Source organism: Artemia sp. Qi Xiang Cuo, chromosome 11 (assembly GCF_049724085.1).
Source record: "Artemia sp. Qi Xiang Cuo chromosome 11, ASM4972408v1, whole genome shotgun sequence".
NCBI classification, from domain to species: Eukaryota; Metazoa; Arthropoda; class Branchiopoda; order Anostraca; family Artemiidae; genus Artemia; species Artemia sp. Qi Xiang Cuo.
In genome coordinates this window covers 42,537,689-42,563,862 of record NC_142804.1, presented here as the reverse complement: position 1 = coordinate 42,563,862, position 26,174 = coordinate 42,537,689, and the positions used below count along the sequence as shown (strand labels likewise).

General features: G+C 36.7%; 1 protein-coding gene across 1 annotated transcript in view; it reads left to right on the top strand.

Moving 5' to 3' along the window:
• The first annotated feature begins 23,070 nt into the window (after nt 1-23,070).
• Nucleotides 23,071-26,174, top strand: part of LOC148946993 (uncharacterized) — a 48,788-nt gene continuing 45,684 nt past the window's right edge. Inside the window, exon 1 of the mRNA XM_089096794.1 lies at nt 23,071-23,155. The gene's annotated coding sequence lies outside the window, so the exon portion shown is untranslated. The remainder of the gene's footprint in view (nt 23,156-26,174) is intronic.

Genomic DNA, 26,174 nt, shown 5'->3' with positions numbered 1-26,174 from the left:
GGTGTTCATTTTTTATGATGATATTCATCATATAATTTACCATCAGATACTGTCAATGAAGAAACATATACCAATGATGAGATGTATGATGTGAATGTAACTGAAACCAGATAAAAAGTCACTTATGACACATAAAGGCAATATGTGCCCATTCACGAGAAAACATTAAGAAGAATAAGCATGCAAAATAAAAATGGCTGTGAAAGATAATATCAGCAAGGAATATAAAGATGAATTGATGAAAGGCAAAGCATCAGCAAACGTTACTGCTACCATAATGGGTTTACCAACGGGTGAAGTTCATGAAATCGGTTTTATCGACAGTGAAATTTTATGATGAGGTTGTTAAAAATTGTGTATACCCCTGAAATGAAAATATATGACATCTGGAGAAAAAACATGAAGTATTTTATGAGTAGATTTAAGGTGTTCATTCTTTTATGATGATATTCTTCTCTTTTTTTTACTAAACCAAGTGTTGCCTTCTATTTCAATTTGAGTATAGATGGCAGCACAACTGATTTTTACCTCCACCTGGATACCTGCAGCCAACCTACAATAGCACAAGTACTACCATCTATTTGAATTTAGCTATAGATGGTAGCACAACTGATTTTTTTACCTTCACCTGGGTACCTGCAGGTAAACTACAATACGACCTTTTTGTAAATAACTGTATTCAAGTTAGGTTCATTTAGGTTCACTGAATAAAATCTTTTGAACAATTTCTTGAATAAAACGTCTATTGTGTATCCAGGAGGTGAATTCGAGAAAGGGTTTGTTACTTACTTGCAATTTTTTCATAATTTCTTGAATGAAATTTCTCTATTGTGTATCCAAGAGGCGAATTCAAGAAAGAGTTTGTAACTTTGTTACAATTTTTCATAATGTCTTGAATGAAATTTCTGTATCGTGTATCCACTAGGTGAATTCAAGAAAGAGTTCGTTACTTACAATTTTTCATAATTTCATGAATGAAATTTCTGTATTGTGTATCCAAGAGATGAATTCAAAAAAGAGTTTGTTGCTTACTTGCAATTTTTTTCATAATTTCTTAAATGAAATTTCTGTATTGTGTATCCAAGAGGTGAATTCAAGAAAGAGTTTGTTACTTACTTACAATTTTTTCATATTTTCTTGAATGAAATTTCTATATTGTGTATTCAAGAGGTGAATTCAAGAAAAAGTTTGTTACTTACTTGCAATTTTTCATAGTTTCTTGAATAGAATGTCTGTATTGTTTACCCAAGAGGTGAATTCAAGTAGAATTTTGTTACTTACTTACAATTTTTCATAATTTCTTGAATAGAATGTCTGTATTGTGTACCCAAGAGGTGAATTCAAGAAAGAGTTTGTTACTTACAATTTTTTCATAATTTCATGAATGAAATTTCTGTATTGAGTATCCAAGAGGTGAATTCAAGAAAGAGTTATTTACTTACTTACAATTTTATAATTTCTTGAATGAAATTTCCATATTGTGTATCCAAGAGGTGAATTCATGAAAGAGTTTGTTACTTACTTACAATTTTTTCATAATTTCTTGAATGAAATTTTGTATTGTATATCCAAGAGGTAAATTCAAGAAAGAGTTTGTTACTTACTAACTATTTTTGTATAATTTCTTGAATGAAATTTCCATATTGTGTATCCAAGAGGTGAATTCAAGATAGAGTTTGTAACTTACTTACAATATTTTCCTAATTTCCTGAATAAAATGTCCATATTGTGAATCCAAGCGGTGAATTCAAGAAAGAGTTTGTTACTTACTTACAATTTTTTCATAATTTCTTGAATGAAATGTATGTATTGTGTAACCAAGAGGTGAATTCAAGAAGGAGTTTGTTACTTACTTACAATTTTTCATAATTTCTTAAGTAAAATTTCTGTATTGTGTATCCAAGAGGCGAATTCAAGAAAGAGTCTGTTACCTACTTACAATTTTTTTCATAACTAGTTGAATGAAATGTCTGTATTGAGTATCCAAGAGGCGAATTCAAGAAAGAGTTTGTTACGGCTTTATTAAAAATTAAATATAATTAATAGAATCAGATGTATTTCAAAAATGGATGTCCCTGTTTCTAAAAACTGAAAACTCTCTCTGGCTGTGTGTCTGGACGGACGTTTGCTTGTCTATGGAGATTTTTGAGGAAAAATATTCAGGTCATCTCTCTCGGACTTTGGTAAAAGCTCTTTTAACCTATCTCATTTTCTAATATATCCTCTATGAGCCTACTAGTAGTAGTATCTATATTTTTGTCAATTCTATTTCTTACATCTCCAACTTTTTAATAGATATTCTAAATCATTGACGTTCTGACATACCCTAAAAATAATGTTCGCGTAGAAAAGTAATGTACTATATATTTTTAATGAAATAGTGACATGTTGAATATTAATATACAAATATGTTTCATACATTATTATACATTATTAACATCATTGAAAAACTTTGGACATTTTGAATCTGTTCCATGAAATAATTCATCATGTTCTCTCTATTTTTACTGGGATGTCATCTACAGGTTCAATATGCGTTTCATCTTTGGTATTATTAGGCTGATTGACTACATGATCAATAGTAGTAATAAGGTTCACTTGCGCTTTATTTTCCATCAATTCATCTTTATATTCATTAGTGATAATATCTACCAATGACATTTTTATTTTGCTTTCGATTTCATGGTCTATTACCACATTATTTTTACATAGCTGACAGTTTTGGCATAAAGATAAGATATGGTTTATGATATTAGTGGAGCAGAATGCCTTTCTTTTTCTCTTCGCTTTCATTTGAATGCTGATACCAGAACACTGGTGATAGGGTCTATCAACAGGTAACGTGTTACCCACACTATGAGCAAGAAGTTGCCCCTCTTCATTAACTATTAATTTCAAGCTTGCCTTCTCTTTGAACATTATCATCTCTGGGAATGATACTCTTGGAAATCTACCACCAACATAATTGAATGCTTTGGGTAGTCTAAAGAAATCAAATCTCTCACTTTCATTACAGTACACCCATAAATTCCCAATAATGTTACCACTAGTCCTTGTTTCATAGTTCAAATATTGATCTTTGTCAGCAATCATTGCTACGACAACTCTATTATGTGTACACACTTTCTTAGAATAATTCATTGCTTCGCCACTCCTTGTCTTCTTAGCGGGTAGGGGGAGCTCTGGGAAATCCTGGAAAAAAATAAGTTTGTTTTTCATGAAAAAATATTGAATGAGAACCGTCAGTACTCATCAATAGGTGTTGGGTAAGCACAAGAATGTGACTTAAAATGTAAATCAAAAATGTCATTTTTTTCTGGTATGATTTTAATACATTGAAAAAAAAGGGTGTAAAATTTCAGTTAAAAAAAATGGTCACTACAAATATTATTTTTCTATTAGTAAAAGTCACAACTATCATATCTATATCATTCTCATTTTGAATTTGGAAAATATTAAATGTGAATTTTTTATGTTTTAAGTATGTTTCATGTCATTCTAAGACGAGTAAAAAAAAAGTTGAAAAAAACTGTAAAAAAAAGTGGGGGGGGGGGTAGAGGTTGGGGGAGGGCTGGAGGGGGAAGGGTTGAGGGAGGGAGGGATGTAGTGATAGGGGACGACTTGGGGCCCAAGCAGCAGAAGAAATTGTCTGTCCAGTATGCATCTCAAATCATCGTGGTATGCATATTCTTACGATGATGCCATAAAAATGCCCCGAAACAGATCACTGTTAACACTTACCAAAAATCCAATTGATAAATCGAATGTGCAAATAACATGTTACGATATTTTGACGCTTAAAATCTGTTGGCTAATGTCCCGGAAACAAAACATTACTAAAATCATAATATGTTCAATGGCTTGTTGGTTCAGTCGAGTAACGTGTCGTTCTTTTCCTTAGGAAATCACGGGTCTCACGTTCGATTCCTACATCAAACATAAATTTCATAAAATCAATGGGAATTTGCTTAGAATGTAAAAAATCGTATCGTTGGAAAAGAAAATATATCATCATTAGAGTACAATAAAGAGACATCAATAAAAAACTATTAAAATAAAAATCCATTTATCCATACAATAAAACATCCATACAAAAAAGACAAACATTAAATAAAACACCAACCATACAACAATACGTACAATCAGGCATAAAGTAACACACAGAATCAACCATATATAAAAAAACAAAACCATCCCTACAAAAAACAACCAGCATAAGATTGACTATGTATCTGATAGGAATGATACCCCGCTTGTATGGTGGGAGTACTGTCCGCTTCCTTAGATTGACATAGTAATGTCCTACCTGCCCCGTACCTATTATTGACACAGTAATGTCCCACCTGACTTCTACCCTAGATTGACACAGTAATGTCCTATGTGTCTTCTCTCTTAGATTGACACAATCTGTCTTCTCTCTTAGATGGACACAGTAATCTCCTATGTGTCTTCCCTCTTTAATTGAAACAGTAATGTTCTACCTGTCTTCCCTCTTTAATTGATATAACACTACTTATATTTGTATTAATTTAAAAAACTTTCCACAGAATAAGTTTTCATAGAAAAGTAGATCTCTGTTAAGCCAAAAACGGGCAGAAATAAAGTCAAATAATCTTCCCAAGCGTAAAACGACCACAAATCACTATCAAGAATTAAATTAAACTCAAAACGAACAGAAATTATAATATATTGCCAAGTCAAACTCAAAACGAGCAAAAATTAGCATTACTAGGGCTGACAACCCCCATGCCTTTTAAAGACCCGGATATAACTTAGACTTTACTGAAAAAAAATAAAAATAAAAAAAATGAATGTGGATTGTCAGTTTAATTTACCTGTACTGATATTTATTCCTTAAAATAAAAAAATGGGTAAAAAAAGTGAGTTAAAATAGTTTTTTACTTATTTAAGCAAAAAAAGTAAAAACATTTAAACATATTTTGTTTTCAGTAAAGCGCAAATTATGTTCTGGTCTTGAGAAGGCATGGGGGTTATTAGCCCTACTAATGTTAATTTTTGCTCGTTTCGAGTTTGACTCCGCTATTTATCCTAATTTCTGTTCATTTTGAGTTTCATTTATGTATTGATACAAATAAATAAATGTATTGATACTTATTCCGCAGAATAAGTTTTCAAAGAAAAGTAAAGAGCCCTGTTAGACCAAAAATGGGCAGAAATAAAGTCAAATAATCTTCCCAAACGTAAAACTACCACAAATCACTATCAACAATTAAATAAGACTCAAAATGAACAGAAATTACAATTAACTGCCGAGTCAAACTCAAAACGAGCAAAAATTAACATTAATAGGGCTGACAACCCCCATGCCTTCTCAAGATCAGAACATAACTTAGGTTTTACTGAAAAAAAAATGAAAAAAAAAAAAAATGACCCTGGATTGTCAGTTTAATTTACCTGTGCGGATATTTATTCCTTAAAATAAAAAACGGGTAAAAAAAGTGAGTTAAAAATAGTTTTTTACTTATTTAAGTAAAAAAAAGGAAAACATTTAAACATATTTTGTTTTCAGTAAAGCGCAAATTATGTTCTGGTCTTGAGACGGGATGGGGGTTATTAGCCCTACTAATGTTAATTTTTGTTCGTTTCCTGTTTGACTCCGCTATTTATTCTAATTTCTGCTCATTTTGAGTTTCATTTATTTATTGATAGTGATTTGTGGTACTGTTACGCTTGGATGATTACTTGACTTCATTTCTGTCCATATTTTACTTAATGGAGCTCTTTACTTTTCTTTGAAAAGCTTGTTTTGTGGAAAAAGATTTTTGGATGAATTTTTGTTCGGTTTTTATTGACTAAGTCATTTTCATGAAAAAAAAATATTTAATATCTTTTCGGTTTTTTTCTATGAGAAGCTATAGTTTGGCATAATTGTGCGGGTTTAACATGCCCAATATCCCTAAAGACATAGTTGCTGGACCGTTCCTCTATGCTGAACAAATTGTTGTCTCAAAATTTTGACTAGATGTGTTTGGGAAATAAATCGGTTCGAGAGACGGGCTGATTGCCCTCCAATCTCTTTTTACTCTTAGAAAGGACCCTAGAACTTTTAATTGTTGAATCGAAATAGCTTCTTTAAATGTTTCAATGATATTCTAGCCATTATAGAGTGGTGCTGCCTATGATATTGCTTATATGCCTCTTTGAAAGCCAGCATGTATACAGTTTTTTCGTTTAATTGGAACGTCCCCTTAACACTTCCTAGAAGTTTCACCTTAATACTCTTAGCGTCATTAGTTACAGTACCTGTAGTTGTAGTACTAAAAGTCTACACATAGTGCCTTCTGGCTAGTTCAAAACCCCCCACAACTTACTCTTTAAGATCTAACTTAATAATATAAATTATTCTTTAGATATCGCTTTGTCAGCTTTTTGGAAATCCACATGCTAATATTTTTTTCTTATTTAATTCAACGTCCGCCTAATTATTTAATATATTTGATTACTGAAGACATTGTTATTTTATATTTGGACTATTGGTTACAAAATTACTGTCTCACAATTTCGATCGAAAGTGTTTGGGGAAAAGAGGATATCAGGGAGAGGGGTCTACTTTCTCTCCATCACGATTGACTCTTAAAATGGAACTAGAAGTATGCATTTCTAATCAAATGAGCCTCCTCTTAAGTTCACAAGACCACCTCTTCATAAAAACCTTACATCCCCCCGGGCATAACTTAAAACCAATATACAAAAACTTTGGGGGTTGTGTCAACCCCAAAAGCAGTGTTATGAGATCTTTGGACTATTTTTGAACAAATGGGTATCTTAAAATTTCTATCGGATGCATTGGGGGAAAATACGACGTAAGGGGTATAGCTGCCCTCCGATAAATTTGACTCTTAAAAAATTGCTCTTCAGCTTCCGATTTCCAATCCAATGAGCCCCCTCCGAAGTTTATACAGCCACCGTTTCCAGAAAAACCTTAAATGCCCTCGGGGAATACCTTACAAACTTGCCCTGAGGACTGTGAGGGGGCTCTCATCCTCAAAGACATAATTTCTGGGCTTTTAAACTACGTCAAACAAAATAACTATCTCGAAATTTTGACTGGAAGTGTTTGGGGAAATGATGGGCGTGAGGGGGGGTTGTCCTCCTATCACTTTTGACTACTAAAGAAGGCACTAGTCCTATCAATCAATCGACTGAGCCCTTTTCGAAGTTTCTACGACAACAAATGGCCATCTTAAAATTTCTATCAGATGCGTTTCTGGAAAATACGACAAGTGTATGTGTGGGGGGGCTATATGCCTAAAGATCGCTTTGACTCTTAAGAAGAGTACTATAACTTATGATTACCAATCCAATGAGCCCTCTTTGAAGTTTATACGACCACCATTTCTATAGAAACCTTATATGCCCCCAGGACGTAACATACAGCCCTTGACCTGAGGGCTAAATGGGGGGGGGGTTATACGTAAAGACATAGATTCTGGACCTTTTAACTACACTGAACAAAATGGCTATATCAAAAATTATGATTGAATGTGTTTGGGGAAATGATTGGTGTATGGGGGAGGGGGGCTGCAGGACCTCCAATCAATTTCGACTGTTAAAAAGGCCAGTAGAGCTTTGGATTACCAATCAAATGAGCCCCATGTGAGGTTTATACGACCACCCTTTCTTTAAAAGACCTTTTATCCCCACAGGGAATAACTTACAACCCTTGCTCTGAGGGTTGTGGGGGGTGGTGTCATTCTCAAAGTTATAATTTTCGGACCTTATAACTACACTGAACAAAATGGCTATCTCAAAAGTTTGATTGGATGTGCTTGGGGAAGTGATTGACATGGGAGAGGGGGGGCTGGTTGCCCTCCATGAGCTCTTTTGAAGTTCCTATGATATTTTTTTCTATAAGAAGTGCCCTGGTCTAAAAAGAATAATATATTGTGCCAACATCGCTCTTTACTTAGGCAGTGCTATCGCGCTGCCTATGATATTCTGTCTTGAGATTTCAACTACACAGCACTGGAAGTGCCGATTTTACCAGTTAGCCCCCCCCCCTAAAATTCAGTCTATGGGCGCCCATGGACACAGAGACCGACAAACAGACGCTCAGACATACAGGCGCAGAGAGAGAGAGAGAGAGAGAGAGAGAGGGAGAGAGAGAGAGAGACATAGAAAGAGATAGAGAGAGAGAGAGAGACATAGAAAGAGAGAGAGAGAGACAAAAACATAAACAAACACGCAGAGTCAGACACACAGGCACAGACAATGAAATGAGACTTGAATCGATTTTACCAATAGAAGTACCATCAACAGAGACAATGAAATGACCACCTGAATCAACTTGACCAGTTAAAGTACCACCTACCATAGTACGGGTACCTGAAGCCAACCTATAGCAAGCACCTGAACAAGCAATATCAAACCAATTACCTACGACTCATTATACATTTATTCCTACGAATATTAGGATATTAAAGGGAGGCAACCAATAATAGATTACTTAGCTATGAAAAGGTTTTTCAGCCCAAAAAAGCCCGCAAAAACAAACGAAGCCCAGAAGAATTATCCGTTAACCAGAATCCAGTGCAAATGCAGTGTCGTTTACTAGACTAGAATTTCCTCGAAGGCCGCCACTCCTCAGGGCCACCCTTTAGAGTTGTTGGCAGTCACACTTTTGGCCAGGAAAAATCGTGGAAGCCCCACCCTGATGCCATTATGAGGCCATCAGTAAGTTTCAAACTGATCAGGGAAAACTATTCCCCGGACCATTTCCGGGCCTCCTGCCTCTCTAATATTTCAACCTTTTGACCAAGAAAACGATCCCCAAAAGTTTCGAGCCAATCGCACAACAAACATTAAGCAAGGTTCTTTTCCGCTATAAAATCTATGTTTAAACAAACGGCAATTCGCATTATTTATGGTCCTTACCCAAGGGGCTGAGAAGGTCATGACATCCCAGCAGACATATTTATTCAGGTAAACCATTTATGAAACCTTTTGACTATTTTGAACAAAATAGTAAAGAACACGATATTGGAATTTACAGTCCCTACCGGCGGTGCTGATCTCCATTTCATGACCCTTCATCCAGGAAGTGTGATGGGGAATTGGGGGCCAGCCATCCTTTGCTTTTGCACATCCTACATGTTTACCTTCCTCAGATCTCTCCTGGTACCCATTTAGAGCTGGGTTGACTCTTTTGAACAAAATAACTGCCTTGAAATTTTGATCGGATGGCTTAGGTGGATGCGGGCCGAGAAAATTGGTACAAAGGGCGCTGGATGGCAGCTGCGTACCCTCCTATCACTTTTGACTCTCAAAGGGGACTCTAGAACTTTCGATTTCCAGTCAAACGATTTCTTTCAAAAGTTTCTGCAACCATTCTTTTGGTACGAAGTGGCCGGAAAAAAACATAAAACAATAACATTGATGATTTACGGCTGTTTCCTAAACAGCGCTACTTCGTTGCCTGTAATATCAATCTTTAAGGCGAGACTACTTTGAATGATGGCCTTGGCTCGGTCATGGTATACACGACAATGTACACCGTCGTAGTAAAGACTGACCTGCGGCTCAAACTTATCCTAGTTTAGGAACTGAGAAATTGCTCAGGGGAAAATATATTGTCATATAATATAATTTTACGCTGATTTCAAATTACCCCACGATTACCGGTTATCTAATGACTACCCCGTTTACACGATTACCAACTATCCTGCAGGAGTATTTGAATCTCTTTGAAAATCAAAATCATCCTTGTAAATTCAGTTAAAAATGAAAATACGAAATGCCTCAGTGTTAGAGTTAGTGATAACACCCATTTTTAGGTTTAATATCCTTTGCAACTAACAAAAAAGAGCACAGCACAGTGAAGTACGATTTTCCGCCATATTTTGGTACGAAATATTGATAATGCCTTTAAAATTGTCAGAAAGCCAACTATTTTAGATTAGCTTAGAAAACTTCACTCCATATCCCATAATTTCAGCTGTTGTGTCACAACTCAGTGGCGCACAATGATCCTGGAAATTTTAACGAAAACCGTTAAAATGAAAGGCCGGCCTATCCCCTATCTCTTCGGGAGAATTCTAAAGATTAGGGGAAAGTAGCTTCCTCTTGAATCAGACAGTATTTATTTTTATTTTTTCCATCCCTTTTAAAAGGACAGACTAATGTAGAACAGATTAAAAATTTGCCAATTACAGTGATTAATTAAAAAAGGTTTCCCACAAAAAATGTTTTTCAAAGAAAAGTAAACAACTCCATTAAACAAAAAATGAGCAAAAACAAATCAAATTATCTACCAAGCGTGAAACTACCACAAATCAGCATCGATAAATAATGAAACCCAAAACGAACAGAAATTACAATAAATAACTGAGTCAAACTCAAAACGAGCAGAAATTAACATAAATTGGGCTCCAAACCCCTATGCCTTCACAACGCCAGAACATAATTTGCACTTTGCTGAAAAAAGTATAAATGTTTTTACTTTTATAACTTTAATAAATCAAATAATATTAAAATTTTGATTACTAAATATCAGTATATGTACATTAAACTGACTATGCAAATTCATTTGTATTTTTTTTCAGTAAAGTGCAAATTATGTTCTGGCCTTGGGAAGGCATATGGGTTTTGAGCCCAACTTATTTTAATTTCTGCTCGTTTTGAGTTTGAGCCGGTTATTTATTCTAATTTCTGCTCGTTTTGGGTTTCATTTATTTACAATATGCACAATATGGCATAAATACAACCCTTACCCTAAGGCCTGTTAGGGTGGTTGTCATCCTCTAAGACCTAATTTCCAGAACTTTCAACTACGTTAAACAAAATCGCTATCACAAAATTTTGATTGGATGTGTTTGGGAAAATAGTGGGCATGAGAGGGCTCTCCAATCACTTTCAACTATTAAAAAAGGCCCTTTCAATTTCCAATTAAATGAGCCCGTTTGAAGTTTCTATGACAACGCTCAAGAAAAACCTTATATGCCCCCAGGGCATAACTTACAACCCTTGCCCTGAGGACTGGGGAGGGGGTTGTCATCCTCAAAGACCTAATTTCCAGAACTTTCAACCACGTTGAACAAAATGGCTATATCAAAATGTTGATCGAATGTGTATGGGGAAATTATGGGCCTGGGAGGGGGGTTAATTGCCCTCCAATCACTTTCGACTATTAAAAAAAGCACTAGCCCTATCAATTTCCAATTGAATGAGCCCCTTTTGAGGTTTTTACATAATAGATCTATATGCCCCCAGGGCATAACTTACAAACTCTGCCCTGGGGGCTCTAAGGGGTTTGTCATCCTTAAATACATAATTTCCAGAAGTTTCAACTACGTTGAACAAAATGGCTATCTATAAACTTTGATTGAATGTTCTTGGGGAAATGGCGGGCATGAGAGGGGGGGGGCGGTTTAATTACTCTCCACTCACTTTTAACTATCAAAAAGGGCAATTTCAATGTCCAATCAAATGAGCCCTTTTTGAAATTTCTACAACAGCTTTCTATATAAATCTTATGTGCCCCCAGGGCATAACTTACAACACTTGCACTGAGGGCTCTGAGGGTGTTTTCATCCTAAAAGACCTGATTTCCAGAACTATCAACCAGAGGCGCCATTTCAGCCAAACCTTAGGGTGGGCAAGCAATCGACAGGGCCCCGAAGCAGGATTGTATAAAAAAAAAATTGCCTCTAGCTTTATCCGAAAAAAAAACGGCCTTCCGTGGGAGCTACCGTAAAAATTAAGGAAATTGTCTCAATTTCTTTGCCTTTCCTTCTTTCGCTCTTACGCCATAGGTTCGGAAAAGGCCAGATATCTGAAGAAAGCGGAAACGGTATGTGCGATGTTAAAAAAATAGCCGTTTGAGAATCTTCCACTTTTCCGATCCTGTAACTTGACGAAAGCCGAAACTCTGTAGAAACTCACGCTTTGACTAAAGTATATTCTGTAGCCGAGTTATTCAGCTCGCTGCTTACAATAAATACTTTAGTACAAGTCGGAGTCACGCTCCGACTATGAAGATGCGAAACTTTGCTCGATCAAGTATATTTACAAAATCAAAAATGCAACAAAATTTTGAAACAGGTCAGTGAAAACTCAAGGCAACAAGGGGAACCGTCGTGGTTTCATCTTCGCAGAGTCGTCAACAAGCTGGTCAAAATCCAAGTTTTTAACTAAATCCTTCTCTGCAAAGATCAAAAGCAGGTGACTGAGACGATCGTCTCCTGTGGTCGAGCGCAGATAGTTCTTCACTATTTCCAGCCCATAAAACAAACGTTCATTGCTGGCTGTCGTAACAGGAAGTGTGGCAGCAATATGAAGAACTTTGACAATTTCTGAATAGGCCACTGGAAGTGTCTCGATATTATCGATGACGTCCATGAAGTTCTTCGGCTTTGCATCCTCCTCGAGCAAAAACCGCTTGGCAATACCAGCTTGGGCCTCAAGAAAAATCTGGTCAATGTCCATGTCAGAATAAAGTTCAGAGAATTGCTTGAGGAGCCGTGCATCCATGAACTTGGTAGAGCTGGGGTCAAGAGCTTCGAGTGTACTGAGCACTGGTAGGTTATCTGTAAACCGTCTGTCGAATTCCGCAATCAGATAATCTACAGTCTCCAGGTATTCTCTTTTCAGTTCTTCCGCTAGAGTTGGAGCTCTATTTTCGGATTCAACAAAGTTTTTTCCTAACGTCAAAGTGATCATGAATTCTTTCAGGTGTTTGATAATTTTTTGGGTTCTTCTAGGTCGTCCCTTCTGACCCGCAGAAGAGGATCCGGTCGCGGGTCTATTCACGTCAGGTACTTTAATTTCAAGAACTTCAGCAAACTCTTTTGCCTTCTCCAAAAGCGATGCAAATGAAGTGTCAGAGCGCAGTTCAGCTATTTCCTTCTTTGTTGCTTGAATCGAGGTGCGGGACCTAGATATTACCAGATCAACTGCCTGAAGCTGCTCAGAAAGGGAGTTTGTCGTCCTCAGAATTGCTTCTATATAGATCAACCGGAATATAACTGTGAAAGATTTTATTTTTCTCTGGAGCCCAGCTGCTTCTGCTCGAGCTTCACTAACAGCTCCCTCACTGACTGCAGACAGTACAGCCAGAACACAATCATATCGGAGTCTTATCTTCGATATTGATCGATACCAGTATGACCATCTTGTCGCAGCACTCCTTTCTAATTCCAGGGCTGGTAGTTGAGCAGCCTTTTGCGACTCGACAAAAAGCTAATGTCAGGTGTTGCTGTTGGAAATGAACGTGTACAGATTTTGGACTAACGAAAAAAATGAGCCAACAGTCCCAATACCTTCAACGCAGTTTGCAATGACCAAATTTAGTCTATGCGCATGGCAATTAATGAATATTGCTTTTGGCACTTTCGCTCTCAGTCGCACTTGAACACCAGAGAAGGGCCGCCCGCTCATCACGCTTGCTCCGTCGTAGCACTGAGCAACACAACAGTTCCAGTCAAGACCAAGTTTTGCCACTGTGTCGTGAATGAAGTTAGCAAAACTTTCAGCATCCAGGCTTTTCATATGGTAGTATCCTACCGGTTTTTCTTGTACTTTTCCCTGGTCGAAGTACCTAAGACGAATGGCGAGCTGTTCTTTCTTCGAATTATCTTTTGTCTCGTCGACAAAAACAGCAAAGTATTTGGCACGCTTAAATTCTTGCACTATTATAGACCGAAGCCTAGATCCTATAACTGAAATTAGATCGTTCTAGTGTTAGTGGGAAGTATAGTGGCCGTATCGTCTTTATATCTTGTTAAAAAGCGTGGGAGAATACTCGGCGAGAAGATTGCAAGTTTCAACGAAATGTCTTTTGTTTGCCGAAGATTCGGTCTCATCGTGGCCGCGAAAGGCTGTACCCAGTCGCCCTAGTAGGGCCGTTACTTTCAGTAAAGCCTTTACGTATTCCCTGTTTTCATTCATCTCCTTATTCCTGTCTGTTGACAAAATAGATGCGATGGGTTGCATCTCCTTGGCTTGTATAGCTTTGAACCTCGTCCACGAAACTGCACTGTCCCTGTGGCGGTCACTTTTTGCATGTTCTTCTAGAACGCTTGAGATGTCCTTCCATCTTCTAACGCCGGTCTCGATGAAAGGCCTCGCCCCGTATCTCTGTCCACGAAGGGTGGACGTGCCGCCAAAGTGTCTGCAGCAGAAACAGAAAACCTAATTTTCCTTAACTGAGTTCTCAAGCCAAGGATGCTTTCCATAATACAAAATATTAAATGACCGTCTTAGCTTGCCGTTTGCTGAAACATGTGCAGGGCACCGTAGCAGCTGTGGTTGACATGGATGGTCGTGGGAGGATGAAGAAATATCAGTAAGACCACTTGAATGATGATGCTCTTCATCTCGAGTCGTATCTCGTCCAATTTTTGCCTCATGAGGAGTGACAGGCGCTCTGTCTCTTTTTGAGCTATCCTTTTATCTGCTAGCTTAGTCTGACCGACCCCCCTGCCCTCTGAAGGGCCCGACGCGACGGCAATGGACTGTTCGTGTGCTGAGTCAAGCACCTGAAATATATACCCAAAGGTTAAAAGCCACTCTTGTACTTTGAAGCACTATTGAACTAATTTTCAACATTTAAACAGTTGCTTTTTTTTTAGTATGTTAAGTCCAAAGTGCGTAGCAGTTTCCGCTTTCGGCACAGCAGTTCAGGAAAAATAGTGCTAGAACTCCTCCATGGTGTGAAAGTTTACTAAAGTATATCGAACTTCGGAAAAAAAACAGGAAATTTCAGCAAGGCCACAGAGGGCGTTTATTAGATGATTATGCATGCGTTGATTCTTATCTACCTGTAAAGACAAGAATAGAAAATTTGGGCTTAATGCAATAGCAACCCAAATAACAAAAAGCCTTTCAAGTTATCCTTGAATGAATGATTTGGATATCATGAATGATCGCAAATAAGCTATAGGCGCGTTCTATTTGCAGTAGTTTCAGTTACGTCCTTCTCCGTTGTGGGCTTATTTGCATTTTTTCTGCGACGTTCTCCCATTTAGCCTGAAGAACTACTGAAAATGTGACCACGAAACAGGTTCATAATTTTGGACCAAATGGCGAGACGTGAAGCGTGACTACAGCAAATCGAATGCGGCTTCATATGACGAGTCAGCATTGTAGCAAATCGAATGCTATAAGCACTGCCAAACTGTGTGATTCCATCAATAAAAAAAAGAAAGAAAAGATAAAAAAATGACAATCTTTGGCTTATGCCCCTCAACCCATGTAGCATTTCTATCCATAAAATTAAAAGCACTGCAAAACTTTGTGTTTCAAAAAAAAATAAAAAGAAACGAAAGAAGAAAACACGACAATCTTTGGCTTATGCCCCTCAACCCATGTAGCATTGTTATCCATAAATTTAACAGTGCTTTGCAGAAAAAAAAAGAACAAAACAAAACAACATAGACGTAATATTAATCAAACAGTTCGTGGTAACGAACTTTAAGTAAGAAGCGACCCGGCTCAATGGTAACTGAAACTCCAGAAAACGGTTTTTTGATACCAATAGATACATCAAAAGAATCAAATTTCAATGCTGAATTTAAATATATAACTTTCATTAAGTTTAGTCCTACCCATCAAAAGTTACGCGCCTGAGAAAATTTGGCTGCTTTTTGAGAAAAGGGGGAAAGACCCCCTAAAAGCTATAGAACCTTAATGAAAATCAGACCATCATATTCAGCGTATCCGAGAACCCTACTGTAGAGGTTTCAAGCTCATATCTACAAAAATGTGGAATTTTCCATTTTTTGCCAGAAGAAAGATCACGGATGCGTGTTTATTTGTTGTTTATTTTTTTTTTCCCAGGGGTGATCGTATCGACCCAGTAGTCCTAAAAAATCATGGGAGGGCTCATTGGAACGGAAATTAAAAGTTCTAGTGCCCTTTTTAAGTGACCAAAAAAATGGAGGGTAACTAGGCCCCCTCCCACACTCATTTTTTTCCCAAAGTCACCCGATCAAAATTTTGAGATAGCCATTTTGTTCAGCATGGTCGAAAATATGATAACTATGTCTTTTAGGATGACTTAATCCCCCGAAGTCCCCGGGGGGCGGGCTAAAAGTTATGAACTTTACCCAATATTAACATATGGTATTGGTTATTGGGAAGTATACAGAAGTTTTCAGGAGGGTTTTTTCTGGTAGTGGGGGGGGGGGGTTGGGGGTTATGTTGGAGGATCTGTCCATGAAGGAAGTTTTCATGGGCGAAGGGAAATTGCCATGAAGGGGGCACCGGACTTGCCAGCATTGTTTAGTGGTTATTGGGAAGTATACAGACATTTTCAGGAAGGATTTTTTTCTGGTGGGGGGGGGGGGAGGGATGGAGAAGGGGGTTACTCGGGAGAATCTTTCCGTGGGGGATGTTTCTTTGGGGTAAGGGACATTTCTATGAAGGGGGCGCCGGATTTCTAAGCATTATTTAAAAAACGATCAGAAATTAAATTAAAAAAACAAGTTTTTTCAACTGAAAGTAAGAAGCAACATTAGAACTTAAAACGAACAGAAATTATAACGTATATGAGGGGGTTCTCCCCCAAGTCAATACCTCACTCTTTACGCTACAGTTTTTTTTAGTGCTTTCAAAAGAGCTATCTATTCTAATTAAATGGCCTTTGTGATTCAGGGGTTTGTGAATTAAATTGGTTTTTAACTTTTAACGTAAAGAGCGTGGTATTGACTAGGGGGCGAATCCTCTCATATACTTAATAACATATACGTAGTAAAAAAAAACAATAAAAAAAACAAGCGATACGGCTCAATAGTAATCGAAACTTTAAAAACCGGAATTTTGATGTCAATAAATGTATCAAAAGAATGGGCTTATAATGTTGATTCTAAATATATAAATTTTATTAAGTTTAGTATTACTCATCAAAGGCTACGAGCCTGAGAAAATTTACCCGATTGTTTTAAGAGGGGGGAAACATCCCCTACAAGTGAAAGAATTTTAATGAAAATCACACCGTCAGATTCAGCGTATCAGAAAACTCTATTACATAGGTTTCAAACTCATATTTGCTAAAATCTGCAACTTTGTATTTTTTGCCAGAAGAAAAATATACGAATATAGAAGTTAGTTACGTAATTTAATTTGTAAATTACGTCATAACCAAATTTAGAGACATCCATTTAGCAAAAGAAAAATAAAATTTTTATGCAAATTTTGTTTACTTATTCAATGACGATGAGCCAAAATAAAAGCTGCATTAACTAAAAAACGATCAGAAATTAAATTAAAAAAACAAGTTTTTCAAACTGAAAGTAAGGAGCGACATTAAAACTTAAAACGAACAGAAATTATTCCGTATATGAAAGGGGCTGTCCCTTCCTCAACGCCTCGCTCTTTACGCTAAAGTTTGACTCTGTCTCACAACTTTATTTTTTAAAACAATAAAACACTTTAGCGTAAAGAGCGAAGCGTTGAGGAGGGGACAGCCCCTTTCATATAGGGAATAATTTCTGTTCGTTTTAAGTTTTAATGTCGCTCCTTACTTTCAGTTTAAAACCTTGTTTTTTTATTTAATTTATTGGAAACCAGGTCTACTGCATATCCAGTATTATTTTGTATTTATTATTTTTCAGTAAAAGGCTAGTTAATTTTAAAGATAACTATACTGCATTGGTTGAGGGGCTATAATTTTTTTTTTATTAAAGAAGAATTAAATGACAGAAAAAAAAGGAAAGATCTAAGAAGAAAACTAGAAAGTAAAAGAGGCTACCTAACTTCTGAATTAGCTTTTTTACAACAGTAAAAAAGAATTAGCTTTTTTTTAGCGCCATGGGGAGTTCCCAAAAGGACCAAGCTGGTCAACTGATAATTCCTTTGAGGTGATTTTCGGCGTTTTCCTAGCAGGTATGCTAGGAAAACATTTTATACATTTTGAGGGACTGTCCTTTCCTGAACTTTAAGAAGAAAATTTACTCCGATTAATAGAAAAAATAAAAAATAGGCTTTCCGATGATATATGTTTCATTAAAACTGAACATCTCTATTTCCGGGACAAACCGCGAGAAGTTATATGGTTTTTATAAGATTTCCGGGAAAGTAGGTGTCGGCTTTTAGTTTTGTGTCGCTTATTCGAATCTCTTATCCAAGCTCTACAAGCCAGGGCAAGACTGCCCAATCAATTCGAAATAGTTTGGCCAGACAAACTAAAAAAGTCGATAATGGGCAAGATAGGGTGAACATTTAAGGTACCGCATCCCCTTAACACCATATAAACTACCCAGCGCGGTTCAGAATAGTAACTTTGGTCCACCAGATTATGAAAAAAAGAAACGACTTAATAAAACACGAATACTGTAGGGTACTTACCTATCGAGTTGGATCACTTGGATTTTACTTCTTAGTCCATCTGTTCGGAGAAATTTTTTTTTCTGCCTCTTTCTCCTTCTTCAATGCTACCAATTTATGTTGTCGAGCCCTTGACTAACTCAAGAATTCTCAATGGCTCTTCAGCTGCTGATATTAGATAGTAAACTGGCGAACTGGGCGAATAATACATGGGTTATAAATGGATGGTCTTACGGTTTTAAACAAATTCATTCCTTTAAACTGATCTTTATAATTTCCCGAATTTCCTTTTTGCCGTTCCCGACAAAGATGCCCCTTCTAAAAACAATTGCACCCTTCCATTCTATAAGACATAATAGGATTACAATTCAACGGAATCAAAACCAAAATACTTGGCCGGCACGAAAACTTATGCCTCCAAAAATAAGTAGAAAGTAAGTGGATAAGTAGATTTAATATTTGGAAGTAGAATAGTCCAAAAATAAGTATTCTACTACCAAAATAAGTAGAAGCGGAAACACTGCTCATGATAGCACATAAGAAAGATGTTGAATCAATAAAATCAGAAACTGATCTGTCACTTCAACCTTTGCACGACCCAGTTGCACTATTAATCTCACTATTATCCAAGTTATTCTACATATACATGTAGCAGTTTCAAATTTCGACTAATTGCTAATTGTAATTTTCTTCCTGTATATTTTGTAAAAGAAAAAAAAGGCCTTTTTGTGAGGAAGCTTGGGCCCCCCAGAAAAATTAGGGTGGGCAATGGCCCCCCGCCCCCCCCCCAAATGGTGTCCCTGCTATCAACTATGTTAAACAAAATGGCTATCTCAATATGTTGATTGGATGTGTTTGGAAAATGGTGGGCGTGAGAGGGGGGTTAGTTGCCCTTCAATTACTTTTGACTATAAAAAGGGCACTAGTTCTTTCAATTTCCAATTGAAAGAGCCCTTTGTGAAGTTTCCACAACATCGCTTTCTATAAAAACATTATATGCCCCAGGGCATAACTTACAACCCTTGCCCTGAGGGCTGTGGGGGGAGGGGTTGTTATCCTCAAAGACCTAATTTCCAAAACTTTCAACAACGCTGAATAAAATGGCTATCTAAAAATTTTGATTGGATGTGGGGAAAAGGTGGGCGTTAGAGGGGGGTTATTTGCCCTCAAATCTCTTTCGACTATTAAAAATGGCACTAGTTTTTTGAATTTCCAGTCGAATGAGCCCTTTTTCAAGTTTCTACGACAAAGATTTCAATAAAAACCGTATATATCCCCAGGGCATAATTTATAACCCTTGCCCTGAAGACTGTGGCGGGAGTGTCCTGCTCAAAGGTATAATTTCCTGAACTTTAAACTGCGTGGAACAAAATGGCTACCTCAAAATTTTGATTGGATATGTTTGGGAAAATTCTGGGCGTGGAAGGGGTGTTGTTTGCCTTCCAATCATTTTCGACTATTACAAAGGGCACTAGCCCTCTCAATTTCCAATTGAATGAGCCCCTTTTGAAGTTTTTACGACAACCCTATCTATAAGAACCTTGTATGCCCCCAGGGCACAATTTACAACCCTTGTCCTGAGGGCAGTGGGGGGGTTGTCATCCTCAAAGATATAATTTCCAGAACTTAAAACTACGTTGAATGAAATGGCTATCTCAAAGTTTTGATTAGATGTGTTTGGGGAAAAGGTGGGCGTGAGAGGCGGATTAGTTGCCCTCTAATCACTTTCGACTATTTAAAAGGACACTTGCCCTTTGAATTTTCAATAGAATGAGCCTTTTTTAAAGTTTCTACGACAAAGTCTTCTATATGAAACCTTATGTGCCCCCAGGGCATAACTTACAACCCTTGCCCTAAGGGGGACTGTCCTCAAAACATAATTTCTATCTGGAAATCAACTACGCTGAACAAAATAGCTATCTTAAAATTTTGATTGGATGTGTTTGGGGAAACTTTTGGGCGTGGAAGGGGTGTTAGTTGCCTTCCAATCACTTTCGACTATTAAAAAGGGCAAGAGCCACTCCAATTTCCAATCGAATAACCCCTTTCCGAAGTTTCCAATTCCAATCACTTCCGACTATTAAAAAGGGCAAAACCCACTCCAATTTCCAATTGAATGAGCCCCTTTCGAAGTTTCTACGACAAGTTCTTCGATATGAAGTGCCCAGGTCTAAAGGAAAAAATAATAAATAATACATTGTGCCAACATCGTTCTTATATGCCCCAGGGGCATAACTTGAAACCCTTGCCCTGAGGGTTGTGGGGGAGTGTCCTCCTCAAAAATATATTTTTCATTTGGAAATCAACTACGCTGAACAAAATGGCTATCTCAAAATTTTGATTGGATGTGTTTGGGGAAATGGTGGGCGTGGATGGGGTGTTAGTTGCCATCCAATCCCTTTCGACTATTAAAAAGGCACAAGCCACTCCAATTTCCAATCGAATGAGCCATTTTCCAAGTTTCTACGACAACTCCTTTGATACGAAGTGCCCTAGTCTAAAAACAAGAAAAAAAAATACATTGTGCCAACATTGTTCTTTACTTAGTCAGTGCTATTGCGCTGCCTATGAGAGAAAGGGAGTCCCCTTTTCAAACAGTTCATGGTAACGAACTGTAAGTAAGGAGCAATGCGGCTCAGTAGTAACCGAAACTCTAAGAAACAGAGCCTTGATTACAATGGATACATAAAAAGAATCAAGTTTTGATGGTTATTCAAAAAATATAAAATTCATCAAATTTGATTTTTCTCATCGAAAGTTACGAGACTGAGGAGATTTGCTTAACTTTTTGAAAAAGGAAGGAAACATCCCCAAAACTTCAAGTGATCTTAATGAAAATCCAAACATCAGATTCAGCATATTGAGGACGGTTGCCCCCTCCTCAATACCTCGCTGTTTACGCTAAAGTTGTTTTTCCAACTTTAGAACAGCTTATTATTCTAATTAAAAGGCCTTTGTTTTTCAGTAGTCATTCTTAAACGATTGGAATAAAAAGTCAAACTTTAACGTAAAGAGCGAGGTATTGAGGAGGGGTAACCCCCTCATATACGCAAAAATTTCTGTTCGTTTTAAGTTTTAATGTTACTTATTACTTTCAGTTGAAAAAACTTTTTTTTGTGTTATTAATTTGAAGAAGGCAGGCGCACGAGAATTTATATCAGAGGGTTCATTTTGCAGAGGGGGGAAAGCCAAAATTGAAAAACACGGGAAACTTCTGAATTGATTTTAAAATATAGGAATTTAAGGAGGAATCGCCAAAACCTCTGAATTTTAAAGCGGAGGCACAATCTTTGTTTGCAAATCTGGCTCAGAATTTTCAGGGTTGTGCGTAAACGAATTTAAAGATGTTTCTTAAAAGGAGTTCTTTATATAAAAACCAGAAACAAAAGCAAACAATTAGTTAAGCTTAAAATAAACAAACACTATTACAAATGATTTAATAAGCCCAAAACAAACAGAATTTAAAATGGACTATCAAGTAAAATTTGTAAATAGCAGATATTGCCATGGACGAATAATTGAAACCTAAAACGAACAGAAGCTAAAAATAAAATAAAAAATCAAGTCAAACTTGAAATGAACATAAAAATAAATTAGTGGCCTACCGCTCCACCAAAACTTCTAAACGGTTGAATGAAATCAGTCACCTGTACCCCCCCCCCTATTTTGGTAAAAAATTTGTTTGGGGTGTCTGTTCTCACATAGTCATCTTTATGACATCGCGCAGATACAGTCGTCTGAACTTATCAAATATTGTGTCATGTCTTTTGAACGATTCACGGCAAAGCTTCAGATGGGTGCATGGGGGTAGTGCCCCCAGGAAAATATATAGAGCTCAAACCTCAAAAGTGACCAGTGCGAGATTTTTTCAATCTTTTTTACAATTAAAAAAAAATTAAGAGTCTTTTTACCGCAGAAATTAGAAAATTAAACAGGATTTACTGTCAAATAGTTCGGGAAAAATTATGCTGCTGCATACAACGTAAAACTGTTATTGCAGGAGGGAGCTAAGGGAATGTTGCTTGAAGTTCTTCACACCCAATACTCAAAGTCCCTTATATGACACTTGAAATGCATGGGCATCTGTGCTGCGATAATAAAGAAGGGTGAGTCGAGGGGCGAAAATGGTCCCCTGGAGCCCAGTATTGGTTGCCATTGATCTAGGGGTACTAATTTACGAAAATGTAGGGGACCGCAGGATTTTTTTTTCAATTTTTTAAAATGAAGACCAAAAAAACATAGATTTCAAAATTTAGGCCTGCATTTTTTTCGTTTTTAATGAAAATATCAAAAAGGTATTTTCCAAAATTTGCGCGGTCAATTGCCCCCACCACCTTACCCCCTCAGAGTGGTGTCCCCTTCGCTCTTCTGTACGGTAACAAGATGGAAAAACTCTATTTAAAAGTTCAATGTAATTTATTTATATTTCCTTTTTTCTGTAAAGTAATTTTTCTCGTTCATTTACCATTCTTTTTGGGCTTGTATCTATGTCCAAAGTTACAATACGGAATTTTCCTAATTACACCAGGACCTGGAGATAATTACTTGCATGGGAGGTGGAAAGTCAGTACCACCCGCCCGCACCCGCTAGTTTGATCCCTAAACTCAGACAAAACAGCGTTTAAAAATAGAGTAAGTAAACTAAAACGATTAAAAATACTTATAAAGAGCAAAAAGCTACATTTTTATTAAATCTCTGATTCAAATCTTTTTTTAATTCAGTAGTTTGCAGACAGGTCAACCCCACTTCCTCCTACCGAGGGATTACTGCTTAGCTAAGAAACATACGCATAATGGCGCTTGATGGTGTAGCAACTAATGTCAAAATTAGCCAATATTGATGGAAATAATGAGATTTGAGTAGCTAAAAAAGGTAAGATTAGGTCTATGGAGATTATACATTATGATAAGACATAAATTCTTAAACTTTAAGACATACTTTGAAGCTAAAAGAACAGTTATTACTTGTGGTTGTTTCTTGAGTTGCTGGTATTAAAGAAATCCCAAAATCCAAGTTTATGTGAAAAATCAGCCCCTGGTCGTTTTTACAATTTCAGCCACTTGTCTAGCTTATGTTTAAACTTATAATGCTTTTCCTTGGTACAAATCTAAAATTTAGTAAGCTAAAACATTGTAGGCTATCTTAGTAGCCTAATTTAAAACTTGCCATGTTAGCACAGGTCTTGGTGAAGATGTGCATAGCCCTAGACTAAGCCTTGGTCTAATTTTGTTTGTTTTCAGTTAGCCTATTCCTATAGTTTACCTAGGCTACATCATTTTTGCTCTAGGCCTACCAGTCTTAGGCTAACTTAGAAAAAGACTTGGTCGTGTTTATAGTTTGGGTTGGTCCTAGATTTTCTTTTTTTTTTTATTTAGCCTAGAACCCATAGTCATCAATTTTATCAGGTCTAATAAAGGTCAATATCTACCAAATCATATTATTGAGTTAGGACTAAAGTTAATACACCATTCGATGCCTTTTTTTATACTGATAACAAATATAATAAGCATTTATCACGGAAATTAATTAACGCCCCCCCCCCTATACAGTCCACAACCGAGTTATGGTAGGTATAGCCTATAGAGGGGGGGGGGGCTGAAAATAGTATCTAAAATTAATTATTATATAATTAGTAAAACGACTAAAAAAGGCGAAGAATGTTGCATTCAATTTATTCCAAAAAAAAAAAAATTGTTTTTTATATATTGACCATAATAAATTCAAAAGAATTCAAACAATTAGTTGGAAAATTTATTCTTGGATCCCAATTTGGGTCTCTGGGGTAAGACCCCAATTGCTCAGACAATGCCTAATCTTGGAGAAATAGCTGGGCTAGTTCAATCAATACATAACTTTCCTAAACATAGACAGCAGGTTCCCATCTTGGACATGAATTAGCCTAAATTCTTTTGGTAGTTGAATGGTAAAGGTTTTGACTTAAAAAAAAAGTAAGTAAGTATGATGGCATTAGACCCTTAAGGTCCAAACTGGGGTAAAATTCTACTTTAACTACTTTTGGCTATCTTGCGAAGTGGTTAGGACAGGTAAATGAAACTTTCAAGGATGGATCTATAGGCTAAAATATGTCCCGGGAATGGTATTTTGAGGTACCTACCTCCGTTCCTTCTCCCTCTAGAGGGTCCTGACCTTTAAAAATCTGTGTATTATAAAAGTGAAACCTTGCAAAATAGATTTTTTGCTTAAATAAAGTACAATAAAATTGTTTTTTGCTTCACAACTTTGCTCAATCCAAATTTATGATGTTTTAAAGATATGCAAATAAATTTCCTGAATTTTTAAAAAAAAAACATTAATATGACTTAAAATTCTACTCAAATAACAGGAATTGCATTTCAGAACTAAAACCAGAGAAAAAGAAACTGATAACTGAAAATTAAGGTAAAATGTTGTTTTGACAAAATTTCAATAGGTATAGAACTGTCATGTAAGCAAATTTCAGGACCCTCTAGAGTGAGAAAGAGTGGAGGTAGGTACTTCAAAGTACCTTCCCGGGACATACCTTAGCATGTAGATCCATCCCTGAAAGTTTCATTTTCTTAACCCAACCCCTTTCCAAGATAGCCAAAAGTAACTAAAGTAGAATTTTACCCCAAACTGGTGGTGCTGATCTCTGTTTTGTAGCCCTTCAGCCAGTAAGTGCAATTGGGGGCTGGTGGCCAACCATCCTGTGTTTTCGCACACCCTTTCTGCTTACCTTCCCCAGATTTCTCCAGGTACCCATTTAGAGCTGGGTTGACTCTGGCTAAGCTTACAGAGTCACACCACTGACCCGTGTCCCAAACCCAAATAACTGGCCATGCAAGGGATTGAACCCATGCCCCTTGGACAAAGAATTCTCAACCCAGTGCGCATCCACTTAGCCAGGATGGCTTAGACTTAGGCCTCTTTAGAAGGAGATATGTTAGAACAAAAAGAGACACATACTTAGATTGCTAATTTTATGCTTATTTTCATGGTTTGGTTTGTATTTTTGACAATTTGTCCCCAGCCCTCCTTTAATGGTCTCATATAGGCTTATGCTATATAGAGAAACTAGGCTAACCAAAAAATGAGGCAATTTTTACTTTATAATATGCAGCAAGTATCAATAAATCATATTTCCTTGTTTGTGAATCAGTTTTCATCAATTGATATGTTATTTTTCTACATAGCCTAAGGCTATATAAGACCATTAGGGGGGTGGGCATGACTTGTCAAAAATGCAAACCAAATGATGTAAATAAACAAAAAGATATTAAAATGTATCTTTTATAACCATGGACAGAAGGTTCCTAATCTTGGATAGGAGGTAGATAGTTGGGACCTGCTGATAGTTTGGATTTATTTCAGTATACTCAATGTAGAGGAATCACTAACATTATGAAAAAAAAAGTATACCCAAAAATAAACATGTAAAACCTCATTAATTTTAATATAAAACTCTAGATTTTTTTTTTTTTTTTTTTTTTTTTTTTGACTATTGTTGGGTTAGGTGAATGGACCCATATCCTAGATTATAGAGAGAAAGTACCTAATAGATGCCTCAAAGTGTCAATCAGATGTTCTAAGGGGTAACAAAAGGACCAGATATCAAATTAAGTACTAGGATATGCGCTGGTTTCAACTTTTAACTTTTTAACTTTCAACTTTTAAAAGACTAGAACTGATAATTTGTGATCAAATGAGTATCTTTCTATGACCTCAAGGGGGAGGTTGTGGATGAGGAAAGGGCAGTCCCCCTCCTTTACAGAATAAGTTCTGCTGTTTTTAGGGTTTAATGTTACTCTTCACTTTAATAACAGCAGCATAGACCAGAAATATTCCAAGAAATCAAGAGGGACTATATATCACCTTCTAACTCTACCCCCTTCCTTAGAACTAATTCTGTATT